This window comes from Triticum urartu, chromosome 2 (genome assembly GCF_003073215.2).
Source record: "Triticum urartu cultivar G1812 chromosome 2, Tu2.1, whole genome shotgun sequence".
Lineage (NCBI taxonomy): Eukaryota > Viridiplantae > Streptophyta > Magnoliopsida > Poales > Poaceae > Triticum > Triticum urartu.
In genome coordinates, this window is record NC_053023.1 from 611,055,484 (window position 1) to 611,075,773 (window position 20,290).

General features: G+C 43.7%; 1 pseudogene; it reads right to left on the reverse strand.

Annotated features, from left to right (window-relative positions):
- Positions 1 to 16,499: 16,499 nt before the first annotated feature.
- On the reverse strand, positions 16,500 to 17,809 carry LOC125537496 (annotated as a pseudogene).
- Positions 17,810 to 20,290: the final 2,481 nt, after the last annotated feature.

Here is a 20,290-nt window from a genome sequence, read left to right on the forward strand (position 1 = left end):
TCAATAATCTAGTTCACATCGCCATGTGATTAACACTCACAGGTCACATCGCCATGTGACAAACATCCAAAGAGTTTACTAGTGTCACTAAACTAGTTCACATCATCATGTGATTAAGACTCAATGAGTTCTGGGATTGATCATGTTGCTTGTGAGAGAGGTTTTAGTCAACGCGTCTGAACCTTTCAGATCCGTGTGTGCTTTACAAATCTCTATGTCATCTCCTAGATGTAGCTACCACATTCTATTTGGAGCTATTCCAAATAACTGTTCTACTTGGAGCTATTCTAAATTGTTGCTCCATTATATGTATCCGACATCTCTACTCAGAGCTATCCGGATAGGTGTTAAGCTTGCATCGACGTAACTCTTTACGTCGAACTCTTTATCACCTCCATAATCGAGAAAATTCCTTAGTCCACTAGTTACTAAGGATAACTTTGACTGCTGTCCTGTGATCCATTCTTGGATCACACTTGTACCCCTTGACTGACTCATGGGAAGGCACACTTCAGGTGCGGTACACAGCATAGCATACTGTAGAGCCTATGTCTTAAGCATAGGGGACGACCTTCGTCCTTTCTCTCTATTCTGCCGTGGTCGAGCTTTAAGTCTTAACTTCATACCTTACAACTCAGGCAAGAACTCCTTCTTTGACTGATCCATCTTGAACACCTTCAAGATCATGTCAAGGTATGTGCTCATTTGAAAGTACTTTTAAGCGTTTTGATCTATCCTTATAGATCTTGATGCTCAATGTTCAAGTAGCTTAATCCAGGATTTCCATTGAAAAACACTTTCCAAATAACCCTACGTGCTTTCTAGAAATTCTACATCATTTGTGATCAACAATATGTCAACATATACTTATCAGAAATTCTATAGTGCTCCCACTCACTTCTTTGGAAATACAAGTTTCTCATAAACTTTGTATAAACCCAAAATCTTTGATCATCATCAAAGCATACATTCCAACTCCGAGATGCTTACTCCAGTCCCCAAAAGGATTGCTGGAGCTTTGCATACTTATTAGCATCTTTCAGGATTGACAAAACCTTCCGGTTGTATCATATACAACCTTTCCTCAAGAAAATCGTCGAGGAAACAATGTTTTGACATCCTATCTGCAAGATTTCATAAATAATGCAGTAATCGCTAATATAATTCCAACAGACTCTTAGCTTCGCTATGAGTGAGAAAGTCTCATCGTAGTCAACTCCTTGAACTTGTCGGAAAACATCTTAACGACAAGTCGAGCTTTCTTAATGGTGACATTTACCATCATTGTCTGTCTTCCTTTTAAACCCATCTGTACTCAACAGCCTTACGACCATCAAGTAGTTCTTCCAAAGTCTACACTTTGTTTTATATATGGATCCTCTCTCGGATTATATGGCCTCAAGCCATTTATCGGAATCCAGGCCCACCATCGCTTCTCCATAGCTCGTAGGTTCATTGTTGTCTAGCAACATGACTTCCAAGACAAGGTTACGTACCACTTTGAAGTAGTATGCATCCTTGTCCTCCCACGAGGTTTGGTAGTGACTTGATCCAAAGTTTCATGATCATTATCATAAGCTTCCACTTCAATTGGTGTAGGTGCCACAGGAACAACTTCCTGTGCCCAGCCACACACTAGTTGAAGAGACGGTTTAATAACCTTATCAAGTCTCCACCATCCTCCCACTCAATTCTTTCAAGAGAAACTTTTCCTCGAGAAAGGACCCGATTCTAGAAACAATCCTTTATTGCTTTCGGATCTGAGACAGGAGGTATACCCAACTGTTTTGGGTGTCCTATGAAGATGCATTTATCCGCTTTGGGTTTGAGCTTATCAGCCTGAAACCTTTTCACATAAGCGTCGCAGCCCCAAACTTTTAAGAAATGACAGCTTAGGTTTCTCTAAACCATAGTTCATACGGTGTCATCTCATCGGCATTATGTGGTGCCCTATTTAAAGTGAATGTGGTTGTCTCTAATGCCTAACCCATAAACTATCGTGGTAATTCGATAAGAGACATCATGGTATGCATCATATCCAATAGGGTGCAGTTATGATGTTCGGACACACCATCACACTATGGTGTTCCAGGCTGTATCAGTTGTGGAACAATTTCCACAATGTCTTCATTCTGTGCCAAACTCGTAATTCAGATATTCATCTCTATGATCATATCATAGATATTTTTATCCTCTTATCACGACGATCTTTCAACTTCACACTGAAATTACTTGAACCTTTCAATAATTCAGACTCGTGATTCATCAAGTAAATATACTCAACATCTACTCAAATCATCTGTGAAGTAAAAACATAACGATATCCACTACATGCCTCAGCACTCATTGGATTGCACACATCAAAATGTATTACTTCCAACAAGTTGCTTTCTAGTTCCATTTTACTGAAAACGAGGCTTTCAGTCATCTTGCCCATGTGGTATGATTTGCATGTCTCAAGTGATTCAAAATCAAGTGAGTCCAAACGGTCCATTTGCATGGAGTATCTTCATGCATATACACCAATAGACATGGTTCGCATGTCTCAAACCTTTCAAAAACGAGTGAGCCCAAAGATCCATCAACATGGAGCTTCTTCATGCGTTTTATACCGATATGACTTACGTGGCAGTGCCACAAGTAGGTGGTACTATCATTACTATCTTTTGGCATGAACATGTGTATCACTACGATCGAGATTCAATAAACCATTCATTTTAGGTGCAAGACCATTGAAGGTATTATTCAAATAAACAGAGTAACCGTTATTCTCCTTAAATGAATAACCGTATTGCGATAGACATAATCCAAACATGTCTATGCTCAATGCAAACACCAAACTCGATGGTAGAGGGAGCGTGCGATGCTTGATCATATCAACATTGGAAACACTTCCAACACATATCGTCAGCTCACCTTTAGCTAGTCTCCGTTTATTCCGTAGCTTTTATTTCGAGTTACTAACACTTAGCAACTGAACCGGTATCTAATACCTTGGTGCTACTAGGAGTACTAGTAAAGTACACATCAACACAATGTATATCCAATATACTTCTATCGACCTTGCCAGCCTTCTCATCTACCAAGTATCTAGGGTAATTCTGCTCCAGTGGCTGTTCCCCTTATTACAGAAGCACTCAGTCTCGGGTTTGGGTTCAACCTTGGGTTTCTTCACTAGAGCAGCAGCTGAATTGCCGTTTCATGAAGTATCCCTTTGTTCCCTTGCCCTTCTTGAAACTAGTGGTTTCACCAACCATCAACGATTGATGCTCCTTCTTGATTTCTACTTTTGTGGTGTCAAACATCGCGAATATCTCAAGGATCATCATATATGTCCCTGATATATTATAGTTCATCACGAAGCTCTAGCAGCTTGGTGGTAATGACTTCGGAGAAACATCACTATCTTATCTGGGAGATCAACTCCCACTCGATTCAAATGATTGTTGTACTCAGACATTCTGAGCACAAGCTCAACAATTGAGCTTTTCTCCCTTAGTTTGCAGGCTAAGAAAATCGTTGGAGGTCTTATACCTCTTGACGTGGGCACGAGCCTGAAATCCCAATTTCAGCTCTCGAAACATCTCATATGTTCCGCGACGTTTCAAAAAACATCTTTGGCGCCTCAATTCTAAACCATTTAGCATTACGCACTGAACTATCATGTAGTTATCAAAATGTGTATGTCAGATGTTCGCAACATCCACAGACAACGTTCGAGGTTCAGCACACTGAGCGGTGCATTAAGGACATAAGCCTTCTATGACGCAATGAGGACAATCCTCAATTTACGGACCTAGTCCGCATAATTGCTACTATCAACTTTCAACAAATTTTCTCTAGGAACATATCTAAACAGTAGAACTGAGGCGCGAGCTACGACATAATTTGCGAAGACCTTTTGACTATGTTCAGGATAATTAAGTTCATCTTATGAACTCCCACTCAGATAGACATCCCTCTAGTCATCTAAGTGATTACATGATCCGAGTCAACTAGGCCGTGTCCGATCATCACGTGAGACGGACTAGTCATCATCGGTGAACATCTTCATGCTGATCGTATCTACCATACGACTCATGCTCGACCTTTCGGTCTTCTGTGTTCCGAGGCCATGTCTATGCACATGCTAGGCTCGTCAAGTTAACCCTAAGTGTTTTGCATGTGTAAAACTGTCTTACACCCGTTGTATGTGAACGTAAGGATCTATCACACCCGATCATCACGTGGTGCTTCGAAACGACGAACTGTAGCAATGGTGCACAGTTAGGGGAGAACACTTCTTGAAATTTTAATGAGGGATCATCTTATTTACTACCGTCGTTCTAAGCAAATAAGATGTATAAACATGATAAACATCACATGCAATCAAATAATAGTGACATGATATGGCCAATATCATATAGCTCCTTTGATCTCCATCTTGGGGCTCCATGATCATCTATTACAAGAACATGATCAATCTCATACATCACATATATCATTCATCACATCCTTTTGGCCATATCACATCACATAGCATACCCTGCAAAAACAAGTTAGACGTCCTCTAATTGTTGTTTGCATGTTTTACGTGGCTGCTATGGGTTTCTAGCAAGAACGTTTCTTACCTACGCAAAACCACAACGTGATATGCCAATTGCTATTTACCCTTCATAAGGACCCTTTTCATCGAATCCGATCCGACTAAAGTGGGAGAGACAGACACCCGCTAGCCACCTTATGCAACTAGTGCATGTCAGTCGGTGGAACCAGTCTCACGTAAGAGTACGTGTAAGGTCGGTCCGGGCCGCTTCATCCCACGATGCCGCCGAATCAAGACAAGACTAGTAACGGCAAGCATATTGAACAAAATCAAGGCCCATAACTACTTTGTGTTCTACTCGTGCATAGAAACTACGCATAGACCTAGCTCAAGATGCCACAGTTGGGGAACGTAGCATAAATTCAAAATTTTCCTACGTGTCACCAAGATCTATCTATGGAGTCATCTAGCAACGAGGGAGGAGTGGATCTACATACCCTTGTAGATCGCGCGCGGAAGCGTTCAAGAGAACGGGGTTGATGGAGTCGTACTCGTCGTGATTCAAATCACCGATGATCCTAGCGCCGAACGGACGGCACCTCCGCGTTCAACACACGTACGGAACGGAGACGTCTCCCACGCCTTGATCCAGCAAGGAGGAGGGAGAGGTTGATGGAGATCCAACAGCACGACGGCGTGGTGGAAGTAGCGGGATTCCAACAGGGCTTCGCTAAGCGCTGCGGGAGGAGGGAGATGTGTCACGGGAGGGAGAGGGAGGCGCCAGGCCTTAGGTATGGTTGCTCCTCCTTTTCCCCACTATATATAGGGCCAAGGGAGAGGGGGGAGGCGCAGCCCTTGCCCCTTCCTCCAAGGAAGGGTGCGGCCAAGGGGGGGGGGAGGAGTCCATCCTCCCCAAGGCACCTCGGAGGTGCCTTCCCCCTTTAGGACTCTCCCCTTTTTCCCTCTCTTGGCGCATGGGCCTCTTGGGGCTGGTGCCCTTGGCCCATATAGGCCAAGGCACACCCCCTACAGCCCATGTGGCCCCCGGGGCAGGTGGCCCCACCCGGTGGACCCCCGGGACCCTTCCGGTGGTCCCGGTACAATACCGGTGACCCCGAAACTTGTCCAGATGGCCGAAATAGCACTTCCTATATATAATTCTTTACCTCTGGACCATTCCGGAACTCCTCGTGACGTCCGGGATCTCATCCGGGACTCCGAACAACTTTCCGGTTACCGCATACTAATATCTCTATAACCCTAGCGTCACCGAACCTTAAGTGTGTAGACCCTACGGGTTCGGGAGACATGCAGACATGACCGAGACGTTCTCCGGTCAATAACCAACAGCGGGATCTGGATACCCATGTTGGCTCCCACATGTTCCACGATGATCTCATCGGATGAACCACGATGTCAAGGACTTAATCAATCCCGTATACAATTCCCTTTGTCTAGCGGTATTGTACTTGCCCGAGATTCGATCGTCGGTATCCCGATACCTTGTTCAATCTCGTTACCGGCAAGTCTCTTTACTCGTTCCGTAACACATCATCCCGTGATCAACTCCTTGATCACATTGTGCACATTATGATGATGTCCTACCGAGTGGGCCCAGAGATACCTCTCCGTTTACACGGAGTGACAAATCCCAGTCTCGATTCGTGCCAACCCAACAGACACTTTCAGAGATACCTGTAATGCACCTTTATAGCCACCCAGTTACGTTGTGACGTTTGATACACCCAAAGTACTCCTACGGTATCCGGGAGTTGCACAATCTCATGGTCTAAGGAAATGATACTTGACATTAGAAAAGCTTTAGCATACGAACTACACGATCTTTGTGCTAGGCTTAGGATTGGGTATTTGTCCATCACATCATTCTCCTAATGATGTGATCCCGTTATCAATGACATCCAATGTCATGGTCAGGAAACCGTAACCATCTATTGATCAAAGAGCTAGTCAACTAGAGGCTTACTAGGGACATGGTGTTGTCTATGTATCCACACATGTATCTGAGTTTCCTATCAATACAATTATAGCATGGATAATAAACGATTATCATGAACAAGGAAATATAATAATAACTAATTTATTATTGCCTCTAGGGCATATTTCCAACAACTATAAACCGGGAAGATTAACTCCCAGCTGAGTCAAGTGATTATGGTACCCAGACATTCTGAGTATATGTTCACTGACCGAACTATTCTCCTCCATCTTGCAGCTGTAGAACTTATTGGAGACTTCATATCTCTCAATCTGGGCATTTGCTTGAAATATTAACTTCAACTCCTGGAACATCTCATATGCTCCATGACGTTCAAAACGTCGTTGAAGTCCCGGTTCTAAGCCGTAAAGCATGGCACACTGAACTATCGAGTAGTCATCAGCTTTGCTCTGCCAGACGTTCTTAACGGGCCTGGCACTCAGCGGTGCTTCCAGGACGTAATTCTTCTGAGCAGCAATGAGGATAATCCCCAAGTTACGGACCTAGTCCGTGTAATTGCTACCATCATCTTTCAACTTTGCTTTCTCAAGGAACGCAATAAAATTCAACGGAACAACAGCACGGGCCATCTATCTACAATTAAGCATAGACAAGCAAGATACTATCAGGTACTAAGTTCATGATAAATTTAAGTTCAATTAATCATATTACTTAAGAACTCCCACTTAGAAAGACATCCCTCTAATCTTCCAAGTGATTACCTGATCCAAATCAACTAAACCATAACCGATCATCACGTGAAATGGAGTAGTTTTCAATGGTGAACATCACTATGTTGATCATATCTACTATATGATTCACGCTCGACCTTTCGGTCTCAGTGTTCCGAGGCCATATCTCCATATGCTAGGCTTGTCAAGTTTAACCTGAGTATTCTGCGTGTGCAAAATTGGCTTGCACCCATTGTAGATGGACGTAGAGCTTATCACACCCGATCATCACGTGGTGTCTGGGCACGACGAACTTTGGCAACGGTGCATACTCAGGGAGAACACTTTTTATCTTGAAATTTGGTGAGAGATCATCTTATAATGCTACCATCAATCAAAGCAATATAAGATGCATAAAAGATAAACATCACATGCAATCAATATAAGTGATATGATATGGCCATCATTATCTTGTGCTTGTGTCTCCATCTCCGAAGCACTGTCATGATCACCATTGTCACCGGCGCGACACCTTGATGTACATCATAGCATCATTGTCATCTCGCCAATCTTATGCTTCCACGACTATCGCTACCGCTTAGTGATAAAGTAAAGCATTACAGGGCGATTGCATTGCATACAATAAAGCGACAACCATATGGCTCCTGCCAGTTGCCGATACCTCGGTTACAAAACATGATCATCTCATACAATAAAATGTAGCATCATGTCTTGCCCATATCACATCACAACATGCCCTGCAAAAACAAGTTAGACGTCCTCTACTTTGTTGTTGCAAGTTTTACGTGGCTGATACGGGCTTAGCAAGAACCGTTCTTACCTACGCATCAAAACCACAATGATAGTTTGTCAAGTTGGTGCTGTTTTAACCTTCGCAAGGACCGGGCGTAGCCACACTCGGTTCAACTAAAGTTGGAGAAACTGACACCCGCCAGCCACCTGTGTGCAAAGCACGTCGGTAGAACCAGTCTTGCGTAAGCATACGCGCAATGTCGGTCTGGGCCGCTTCATCCAACAATACCGCCGAACCAAAGTATGACATGCTAGTAAGCAGTATGACTTATATCGCCCATAACTCACTTGTGTTCTACTCGTGCATATGACATCTACGCATAAAACCTGGCTCGGATGCCACTGTTGGGGAACGTAGTAATTTCAAAAAAATTCCTACGCACACGCAAGATCATGGTGATGCACAGCAACGAGAGGAGAGAGTGTTGTCCATGTACCCTCGTAGACTGAAAGCGGAAGCATTAGCGTAGCGCGGTTGATGTAGTCGTACGTCTTCATGATCCGACCGATCAAGTACCGAATGTACGACACCTCCGAGTTCAGCACACGTTCAGCTCAATGACATCCCTCGAACTTCGATCCAGCCGAGTGTTGAGGGAGAGTTTTGACAGCACGACGGTGTGGTGATGATGTTGATGTTCTAACGACACAGGGCTTCGCCTAAGCACCGCTACAGCAATATCGAGGTGGACTATGGTGGAGGGGGGCACCACACACGGCTAAAAGATCAAACGACCAATTGTTGTGTCTATGGGGTGCCCCCTGCCCCTGTATATAAAGGAGCAAGGGGGGTGCGGCTGGCCAGGGAGGAGGCGCGCCAGGAGGAGTCCTACTCCCACCGGGAGTAGGACTCCCCCCTTTCCTAATTCGATTAGGACTTGGGAGGGGGAAAGAGTGGAGGAGAAGAAGGAAGGGGGGGGGGGCGCCGCCGCCTTCTCCTTGTCCTATTCGGACTGGGGGGGGGGGGGGGGGGAGGGCTCGCGGCACAGCCCTAGCCGCCTCTCCTCTCTTCCACCTAGGCCCACTAAGGCCCATTAAGTCCCCGCGGGGTTCCGGTAACCTCCTGGTACTCCCGTAAAATTCCGATTTCACCCAGAACACTTCCGATATCCAAACATAGGCTTCCAATATATCAATCTTCATGTCTCGACCATTTCAAGACTCCTCGTCATGTCCAGGATCACATCTGGGACTCCGAACAACCTTCGATACATCAAAACATATAAACTCATAATATAATTGTCATCGAAACGTTAAGCGTGCGGACCCTACGGGTTCAAGAACTATGTAGACATGACCGAGACACATCTCCGGTCAATAACCAATAGCGGAACCTGGATGCTCATATTGGCTCCTACATATTCTACGAAGATCTTTATCGGTCAAACCGCATAACAACATACGTTGTTTCCTTTGTCATCGGTATGTTACTTGCCCGAGATTCGATCGTCGGTATCTCAATACCTAGTTCAATCTCGTTACCGGCAAGTCTCTTTACTCGTTCCGTAATACATCATCCCGCAACTAACTCATTAGTTGCAATGCTTGCAAGGCTTAAGTGATGTGCATTACCGAGAGGGCCCAAAGATACCTCTCCGACAATCGAAGTGACAAATCCTAATCTCGAAATACGCCAACCCAACAAGTACCTTCGGAGACACCTGTAGAGCACCTTTATAATCACCCAGTTACGTTGTGACGTTTGGTAGCACACAAAGTGTTCCTCCGATAAACGGGAGTTGCATAATCTCATAGTCATAGGAACATGTATAAGTCATGAAGAAAGCAATAGCAGAATACTAAACGATCGTGTGCTAAGCTAACGGAATGGGTCAAGTCAATCACATCATTTTCCTAATGATGTGACCCCGTTAATCAAATGACAATTCATGTCTATGGTTAGGAAACATAACCATCTTTGATCAACGAGCTAGTCAAGTAGAGGCATACTAGTGACAATCTGTTTGTCTATGTATTCACACATGTATTATGTTTCCGGTTAATACAATTATAGCATGAATAATAAAAATTTATCATGATATAAGGAAATAAATAATAACTTTATTATTGCCTCTAGGCATATTTCCTTCAGTTATGACCCGGCAACCACGGAGTGACAATAGTCGGTACCACTCCCGGTAATGATCGTAGTTTGAGGAGTTCATGTATTCACTAAGTGCTAATGCTTTGGTCTGGTACTCTATTAAAAGGAGGCCTTAATATCCCTTAGTTTCCCATAGGACCCTACTGCCACGGGAGGGTAGGACATAAGATGTCATGCAAGTTCTTTTCCATAAGCACGTATGACTATATTCGGGATACATGCCTACATTATATTGATGAACTGGAGCTAGTTCTGTGTCAACCTATGTTATAACCGTCGCATGATGAATGCCATCCGACATAATTATCCATCATTGATCCATTTCCTACGAGCTTTTCACATATTGATCTTTGCTTCGTCACTTTTTCGTTGCCACTGCTTTGATTGCTACAAAACTGCTACTATTACTTTTGCCACCGTTACCGCTACTTCCATACAACTTTGCTACTAAATACTTTGCTGTAGATATTAAGTCTTTCAGGCATGGTTGAATTGACAACTCAGGTGCTAATACTCAAGAATATTCTTTGGCTCCCCTTGTGTCGAATCTATAAATTTGGGTTGAATACTCTACCCTCAAAAACTGTTGCGATCCCCTATACTTGTGGTTTATCACATAGCCATGTGGCATCGGGCGGCAATGGAAAGTTCCCTCAGTCAAGGAGGCACAAAAGAGCCGAGCGCCACCTTCAAGGTTAGGTTCTGGCATTTTGCCATCAGCACATAATGTTCAGCATCCGTGATACTATCCACGGGGTAGCGAGGAGCCGTAAAATCAGGCTGAACGAGCTCCGTGGAAGCCATGCTGCTTCTCCGTTGAAATGGTGGGTAGCTTCTAGGGCAGCGTCGAAGGAAGAATCTTTGTGCCGCTGAGATGGTTGGCCGGTAGCTCGCTGGCTCTCAAGTTCCTCCAGTTTTGCCAATCTTGCACTGAGCTTCTGCATTTCGGTTACATTCTCTTTCTTCTTTCTCTCTCGACTTCTATAACCACCACTGTCAGGAAACACATGCACCCACGGAACGGAGCCAAATGTGCCTCGTGTTCGTCCAGGGTGTTCAGGATTCCCGAGGACCTCTGTCAGCTCATCCTTCTCTCTGTCGGGAATTAACGTCCCTTGCTGTGCTGCCTTGATTGCTTTCTGAAGCTTACGGATGGGTATTGCTAGTTGCTCGTTCGTTCAAACACACTTCCATGTTTCTGGGTCCAAAGTCCCCCCAACCCCGAAGAACCAAGTCCTTGACCGATCTGGCCAGTGCAATGTCGCTGGTTGGACCCCTTTAGCAAGCAGGTAAAGGATATGCTTTACTACTTTTATGCAAAATATTTCCCCACTTATAAGAAACAAGCCGCTTTAAAGGAAATATTTAATTTTGTGCAAATTGAACAAGAGAGTCTTCCACAAGCTTGGGGGAGGCTTCTCCGATTGCTTAATGCTATGCCTGATCATCCTCTCAAGAAAAATGAAATACTTGATATCTTTTATAATGGACTAACTGATGCTTCCAAAGACCACCTGGATAGTTGTGCTAGATGTGTTTTCAGGGAAAGAACTATTGAGCAAGCTGAATTGCTATTGAATAATATATTGAGTAATGAAAATGATTGGACACTTCCTGAACCAATTCTGAAGCCAACTCTGAAGAAAAGGGGTATTCTATTTCTCACTCCTAAAGATATGCAAGAGGCAAACAAATCTATGAAATAAAAAGGTATTAAAGCTGACGATGTTAAAAATTTACCGCCTATTGAAGAAATACATGGTCTTGATAACCCGACACAGGTAGTAGAGGTAAACTCTCTTTGTAGATTTGATGAAGGTGATATTCCTCATAATAAGTCTTCTAGACACTGCTTTGATGAGTTTGATAATTTTATTGTTAAACAAGAAAACTTCAATGCTTATGTTAGTAGAGAATTGAAACGTAATGCCTACATTCTTGACCACTTGGGTGATTATATGAATAGAATTGTTAATGATCTTAAGCTTATTAGTAAACATGCTTCCATGGTTACAACTCAAGTAGAACAAGTACTTAAGGCTCAAGATGATTTGCTTAATGAGTTGAATAGTAAGAATAATGATAATGCTGTTAGGGTTATGACTAGAGGTGGTAAATGACCCAGGAACCTTTGTACCCTGAGGGCCATCCTAAGAGAATTGGGCGGGATTCTCAGAGAACTAATACTGATGCACCTGGTCCTCGTACTAAAAAGAAAAAGAAAACTGATAGGACTTTGCATGCTTCTAGTGAACCTGTTATAGACACACCCGAGAATACCAATGATATTTCTATTTCTGATGCTGAGACACAATCTGATAATGAACATGAACCTAGTGCTAATGTTAATGATGATGTTCATGTTGATGCTCAACCTAGTAATGATAATGATGTAGGGATTGAACCTGTTGTTGATCTTGATAACCCACAATCAAAGAATCAACGTTATGATAAGAAAGACTTTGTTGCTAGGAACCATGGTAAAGAAAGAGAACTATGAGTTCAAAAACCCATGCCCTTTCCTCCTAAGACATCCAAGAAAAATGATGATGCGTATTTTGAGTGCGTTGCTGAAATGATTAGACCTATCTTTTTGCGTATGCGTTTGACTGATATGCTTAAAATGCCTCCCTATGCTAAATACAAGAAAGAAATTATTACTAATAAAAGAAAGATACCGGAAGCTGAGATTTCCACCATGCTTTCTAATTACACTTTTAAGGGTGAAATACCAAAGAAACTTGAAGATCCAGGAGTACCAACTATACCATGCTCCATTAAAAGAAACTATGTTAAAACTGCCTTATGTGATCTTGGAGCCGGTGTTAGTGTTATGCCTTTTCTTTGTATCGTAGACTTGAATTGAATAAGTTGACACCTACAAAAATTTCTTTGCAAATGGTTGATAAATCAACTGCTATACCGATCAATATTTGAGGATGTGCCTGTTGCGGTTGCAAACGTTACTATCTTAACGGACTTTGTTATTCTTGATATTCCCGAGAACGACAGTATGTCGATCATCCTTGTTAGACCCTTTTTGAATATTGCATGGACTGTTATTGATTGCAACAAAGGCAATGTCACTTTTCATGTTAATGGTAATGAGCATACGGTACATTTTCGAAGAAACAACCTCAAGTTCATAGTATCAATTCTATTGGAAAATTTTCAACTATTACTATTGGAGGTTTTGAATTCCCTCTTCCTACTGCCAAAAAGAAATATGGTATTTTTATAGTTGGGTACATGCATATCCCCGTTGAGGTAACCTAGTGTTATTCGAAAGTTCTCCGGTTTCATGTCACTCGAAAAAAGTTTATTAATAAGACTTGATCAACCTTGTTAATGGATTCCTTTTGACGGGCATGAGATGGATGAATTTATAAGGCACAACTCTCTGTATCCATCTTTTACTTTCTGTTATTTAGTTTAAATAAAGCAAAAATAGTATTTTCTGTCCATTTTCTTAATTATCCATGCGATAAAAAATGTCCAAAAAATAAAAGTTCTCCAAATGCCCTGAAAATTTGATATGATTTTTATATAATATTTAAGAATTTCCGGTGCAAAGAACACACCAGGGGGCCTCACCAATTGGCCACAAGGGTGGATGGTGCGCCCCCTGACCTACTGTTTCTTTCTACTTAATACATGTAATGAAGAATGCTCCAACTTGTTTATCTGTTTCAGAGAAAATCAGCGGACTGGTTTCGATCCAAATAGGTCATGAGCATGAGACTGATCTTGTTTGCATAGAGTAATGATTATGAAGCTAGACACATTGGATAAAGCAAGCAACAAAATGTACTCCCTCCATCTGGAAATACTTGTCATCAAAATGGATAAAAAAATATGTATCTAGAACTAAAATACATCTAGATACATCCCCTTTTATCCATTTTGATGACAAGTATTTCCGGACGGAGGGAGTAAATAGTAATGTAATTTTTTGAGAATAATGTAATATTAATAATTTTGAGTGATGGTATATCAGTGATCTGGATGTGGATATGAATGTGGAATGACACCGGTGTTACTTTAGAGTCAGGATCATATTGGCAAAAATGTTTTGCATCCCTTGTGGTGGTATTTGCGACATGGTTAATAATATCCCATGGTAAATGATATCAACTGAATTCAGCTCATGTGGATGTCGTTTTCTGCTATTTCATGTCGATGAGTCTCGTTCTGGAAGGAATTTTATTGCTTGGTGCCGTATATTTTCTTCTGAAATGTGTATGCAAACTCTCATATTTAAGCAGTACATGCCTTGTAAGTTGTAATGAAGAAAACTTTGCATAGGAATAATCTGTACTCAAACTTGAGATTGCAATTTAACAGAGAAAACTTATGTGTTTTGCATTTGACCACACTTTTTTTTGCCTGGACATTTGACCATTCATTATTGCAGTTTTTTTTCTTTTCTCTAGAATAGACAGACGCATTTGCATTAAGAAGTGGTAAAGAAGTCGAGTACAATGCCTTTCGACCACTACAATGCTAATCTCTAGGATTAGCAGCCACACGCCACACATATTATGATACAAGCTAATTCACCAAGTTTGCAGACTTTTGCAGTGACCAAGATGTGTCGATCATGTCGTTGTTTTTTCTCAGCAAATAACACATACCCCCCCCCCCCCTCCCCATACACACAAAATATATACTATATGTATAATCATATAAAAAGAATTTGAAGTTTAGAAGTTCGCAGACATGTCTCTATTTTTTCTCAAGAAATAATATATACCCACACACATGTATAATAATCATAAAAAGAATTCGAAGTTCAGAACTATAGTTTTGCAGAATTTCCCACGCCCAGAACAACTTTATCATGGCCAGTCATGAGCTGCCTTCTCACGCGCCGCTAAATCTCCAGCCCCAGCACAACTTGCATGTAATAATATTATACTCCCTCGGTCCGGAAATACTTGACATAGATATGGATGTATCTAGATGTATTTTAGTTTTAGATACATCTATTTTCATCCATTTCAATCACAAGTAATTCTGGACGGAGGGAGTACATATGTGAGGATTGTATATAGCAGTGATGTATCTAGATGCATTTTCGTTGATGGAAGCGGATTAGGAGCACTCGGGTGCTCCACCCCCTATATTAAAAAATAATTTAATAATTCAAAAAAGCCAAAAAAAATCTTGGATATATTTTTGAACCAAATATGACTAGGTATTGTACTCATATAAAATGTTTGGCCATGGAATAATTCTCGTTGTCTTCAGGGCAAAAAAAAACAAATTTATGACGACAATATAGCACGAATACTACTTGTTTCTAGCATTTTTTGGGAAATCTTTGACCCCGGATACAATAAAAGTCATTTCCTATTTAAATCTTTTTATACGAGTGCAATACCTGGTCAGGTTTGATTCCATAAAAAGCTCCGGGATTTTTGAATTTTTTGAATTACTAAATTATTTTTGAATATAGGGGGGTGTAGCACCCTAGAGCTCCTATGCATTTTCGTTGATGTGGAAGTGTTACTTTAGAGTTGGGATCACAAGACTCGCTCTGGTTCTTGCGTCGATCTCTTTTGCTTTCTGCTATTTTTTGTCTATAAGACTTGCTCTGGAAGGAGTTCATTGCATTGTTTGGTGCCTTACATTTTCTTCTGAAATGTGTATGCAAGGTCTGAGATTTGAGCTATACATGCCTATAATGAAGAAAACTTTGCATAAGAAAAATCTGTACTCAAACTTGATACTGCAGTTTGATAGAGAAAATATGTGTTTTGCATTTGAGATTTGACCACACACGCATACATTAGTGGCAGACTTTTGAAGTAAATAAGATGTCTGGATCATTCATGTCTCTATTTTTTCTCAAGAAATAACATAAGCCCACACACACAAAATTACACTACTATATGTGTAATCATAAAAAGAATTCGAAGTTTCCCACAAAAAGAAGAATCCGAAGTTCAGAAGCGCCCAGCACAACTTCATCATGGCCGCTAAATCTCCAGCCCCTGCGCCGCACGGTTGACCATGTCTATGCCAGCCTCGAGGCGGGCATGCACGCGTTCATCCTCGCGCAGCTCCGGCGTGAAGGCGCGTCCCCACCCGTTGCACCACTCGACGGCTTCTCTGGTGGCGGGTTTCGCGGCCAGCAGCCAGTGACGGAGCGCGTGCCGCCACCTGCCGAAAAACTCGGCCTCCAGGAGCCACACCCTGTCCTCCGCCCGCGCGAGTGGCGCCCACTTCATGATCACCTCACAGAACGCGTCGTCATTCTGCTTCGGCGGCGTGATGCGGAGGCTCCGCAGGCGCTGTTCCAGGTGCCGCACGACGCCGATCCCGTCGACGAACTCCTCCCAGCTCGCCGGGCTGAACATGGTCTTCCTCTTCCAGGGCGCCACCAGGTTAAGGCTGGACTTGGAGAGCAAGGCGTGGCTGTCGTCGTCCCATTCCCGCAGCACCTTCTCGAGCTTGCTTCTCACGGTGACGCACAGGCTCTCCAACAGTGGACCGGCGAGCGGCATCCACGGGCGAAGCAGGAGGTGACAGCAGTCGGCCTGCCAGGCATCCCGCGGGTCCCATGACTCCACTTCGGAGGTCAGCTCCGGCATGACGAGCTCTACGAGGATGCGCTGCACGGCGGAAGGAGGCAGCGTGTCCTTCCACTGCGCCAGGAAGAGGCGCATCCGCTCGGAGTCCGTGGCCTTGAACTCCGATGCCTGGATAGCCGGAACCACCGTGTCGTAGACGAGCTCCGCGTACGGCGACATGGCCGACCCGTCGTCCAGTGAATTCTTCAGGAAGACGAACACGTCCAGCCACATGGCCGGGTCCCATAGAGGCTGCCACCTTTGGAGCACCGGGCGAATGAGCGGCGCCACGAGCACGCCCGCCATGTTCGCGAGGCAATACGTCTGGTACTCCTCCGGGAACTTCTTCCTCAGCCTTGAAAACTCCAAGATGAGGTTGCCCGCCGTCAGCTCTCCCGATGCACTTTTCTCGTGCACCAGCGTCACGACCGTGATGATCACCTCCGCCGCGTCCACCACCATATGCTCGCCGTCGTCCTGGGCACCATCTTGCAGCTCCCGCACTTCAGCGAGGATTTTCTCGCAGAACTCCCGGCCTTGCTGCCGCGATCCGTCGGTGTCGCCCATCTCCCAGTCGTTGTAGACCGCTTGAGAGATTTCGTCCGCGCACTGGTCAGCTCCCCATTTGGTCGGCAAGGTTTTCGGGACCTTGTTGGGAAGTCCGTTGTCGTATGATCCTTCTCCCTCGGCGCCGACCGTACCGAAACCAGCGCTCTCTGGCCGCTTCACCACCTTCACAGGAGATGTGATGCCCTGGCCGTGCTTGCCGAGGCCAGAGCTGGACCCGACCTCGTAGTTCATGCGCCTCATCATATTTACTATCGTTGTGTTCTTGAAAACCGGGCTCTCAACAACAGGCTGGGGCTTCCATGTCGTTGCCGGATCGTAGTGCTGCCTAGTGTAGCATTGGTGATGCTGTTGAGGAGAGGACGGACCTGCAGAGCCGGCGACGACGAACGGGACGTGTCCGAAGAGGAGATCGCCGGGGCCGCGTACACGCTTGTGTTGGGGCGACGGACGGCTGCCCGCCCCGCCGGACTCAGAGCCCGTGCGGTCGTCGTGGCGGTAGGTGGAGCCGCCGCTCGTCATGACGTTGCTTGACTCATCAGCGCCAGCGGAGGCCATGAGCACGTAAGTAGGATTGCTTCCCAGGTGGAGAATGGTGATTGGAGAGGGGAGGGACCGGTGAAACCGTTAAGAAGAGCGTCTGGTGCATTTCCCCGTCGACATTGCTCCCCTTATATAGGAAGTTAGAAACAAAGCTAGTTTGACAATCTTTAACTGTAAGGAGGCCCCACTATATTATATGCGGAAAGAAACGCAACAAGTTTGGCAACCTTTAACGCTAGGGTTAAGAAGGCGCCATCTGTTACTATATACTAATGCGGAAAGAAACACGCAAGCGAATGTGTACGCGCACGAAATATCAATTTCGATTAACGTGCCAGAATTGCACGCATAGTATGTATCGTGTTTGAATTAGACCATTTTCAAGGGCTGCCTTCTTCGAATACAATGCATTTTCACGCCACTGAACATGGTGTATAGCTGAATATCCCGCGCAATTCCGTCGCTTGCATGACTTATGAAACCGTGCTCTCTGGACAAATATAATGCTTATAGTATAAATGCACATTCCGAAGATCAAATACAATTGTACATTCATCCTACTCCATGTTCTTCTTTTATACACTTATTCCTTTGGAGCATGTCCAATAGGTGCCCTATAATAGGGCACCAAAAGGTGGCTCAAGTAAATATTGCAACACATAGTTTTTTTTCAAACAATACCAAAGACTTCCAACTTCAGTAGATGCCCTAAAAACAAATTATTGTTGTTGAAAGCATATTGCATAAATCAATTCAAACAAACATCTAAACATTGTATAGATTTAAACCTTAAACACAAACTCACCATACTACTTTGATCAAACATAAAAGATCACTACTACTCTACACGTCCGACACATAGTCGGTGTCGACTGTGTTCCAATACGCTAGGGTCCCCTCTTGATCGGAGGTGAACTCCTCCTTCGATGACGGTGAAAGGTTGATCACTGTCGATGCGCCAGACTCGTCCCACTAGTAGAAAACAAGGTATTGATATGTCTCCGTCGTATCTACTTTTCTAAACACTTTTGCCCTTATTTTGGACTCTAACTTGCACGATTTGAATGGAACTAATCCGGACTGATGCTATTTTCAGCAGAATTGCCATGGTGTTATTTTTGTGCAGAAATAAAAGTTCTCGGAATGACCTGAAAATCAACGGAGATTATTTTCGGAATATATAAAAATACTAGAAGAAGAATCCACATCAGGGGGCCCACACCCTGTCCATGAGGGTGGGGGGGGGGGCGCCTACCCCCCTGGGCGTGCCCCTGCCTTGTGGACCCCCTGACGCTCCACCGACCTCAACTCCAACTCCATATATTCGTGTTTGGGGAGTAAAAAATCTGAGAAAAGGATTCATCGCATTTTACGATATGGAGCCGCCGCCAAGCCCTTAACTCTTTCGGGAGGGCTGATCTGGAGTCTTTTCGGGGCTCCGGAGAGGGGAATCCGTCGCCATCGTCATCATCAACCTTCCTCCATCACCAATTTCATGATGCTCACCGTCGTGCGTGAGTAATTCCATCGTAGGCTTGCTGGACGGTGATGGGTTGGATGAGATTTATCATGTAATCGAGTTAGTTTTGTTAGGGTTTGATCCCTAGTATCCACTATGTTCTGAGATTGATGTTGCTATGACTTTGCTATGCTTAATGCTTGTCACTAGGGCCCGAGTACCATGATTTCAGATCTGAACCTATTATGTTCTCATGAATATATGTGAGTTGTTGATCCTATCTTGCAAGTCTATAGTCACCTATTATGTGTTATGATCTGTTAACCCCGAAGTGACAATAATTGGGACCATTACCGGTGATGACCGTAGTTTGAGGAGTTCATGTATTCACTATGTGTTAATGCTTTGGTCCAGTACTCTATTAAAAGGAGGCCTTAATATCCCTTAGTTTCCAATAGGACCCCGCTGCCACGGGAGGGTAGGACAAAAGATGTCATGCAAGTTCTTTTCCATAAGCACATATAAATATATTCGGAATACATGCCTACATTACATTGATGAACTGGAGCTAGTTCTGTGTCACCTTATGTTATAACTGTTGCATGATCGATCGCATCCAACATAATTATCCATCACTGATCCAATGCCTACGAGCTTTTCATATATTGTTCTTCGCTTATTTAATTTTCCGTTGCTACTGTTACAATCACTACAAAACCCCAAAATATTACTTTTGCTACCGTTACCACTACTATCATATTACTTTGCTACTAAACACTTTGCTGCAGATATTAAGTTTCCAGGTGTGGTTGAATTGACAACTCAGCTGCTAATACTTGAGAATATTCTTTGGCTCCCCTTGTGTCAAATCAATAAATTTGGGTTGAATACTCTACCCTTGAAAACTGTTGCGATCCCCTATACTTGTGGGTTATCAAGACTATTTTCTGGCGCTGTTGCCGGGGAGCATAGCTCTATTCTTTGAGTCACTTGGGATTTATATCTGCTTATCATTATGAAGAACTTGAAAGATCAAA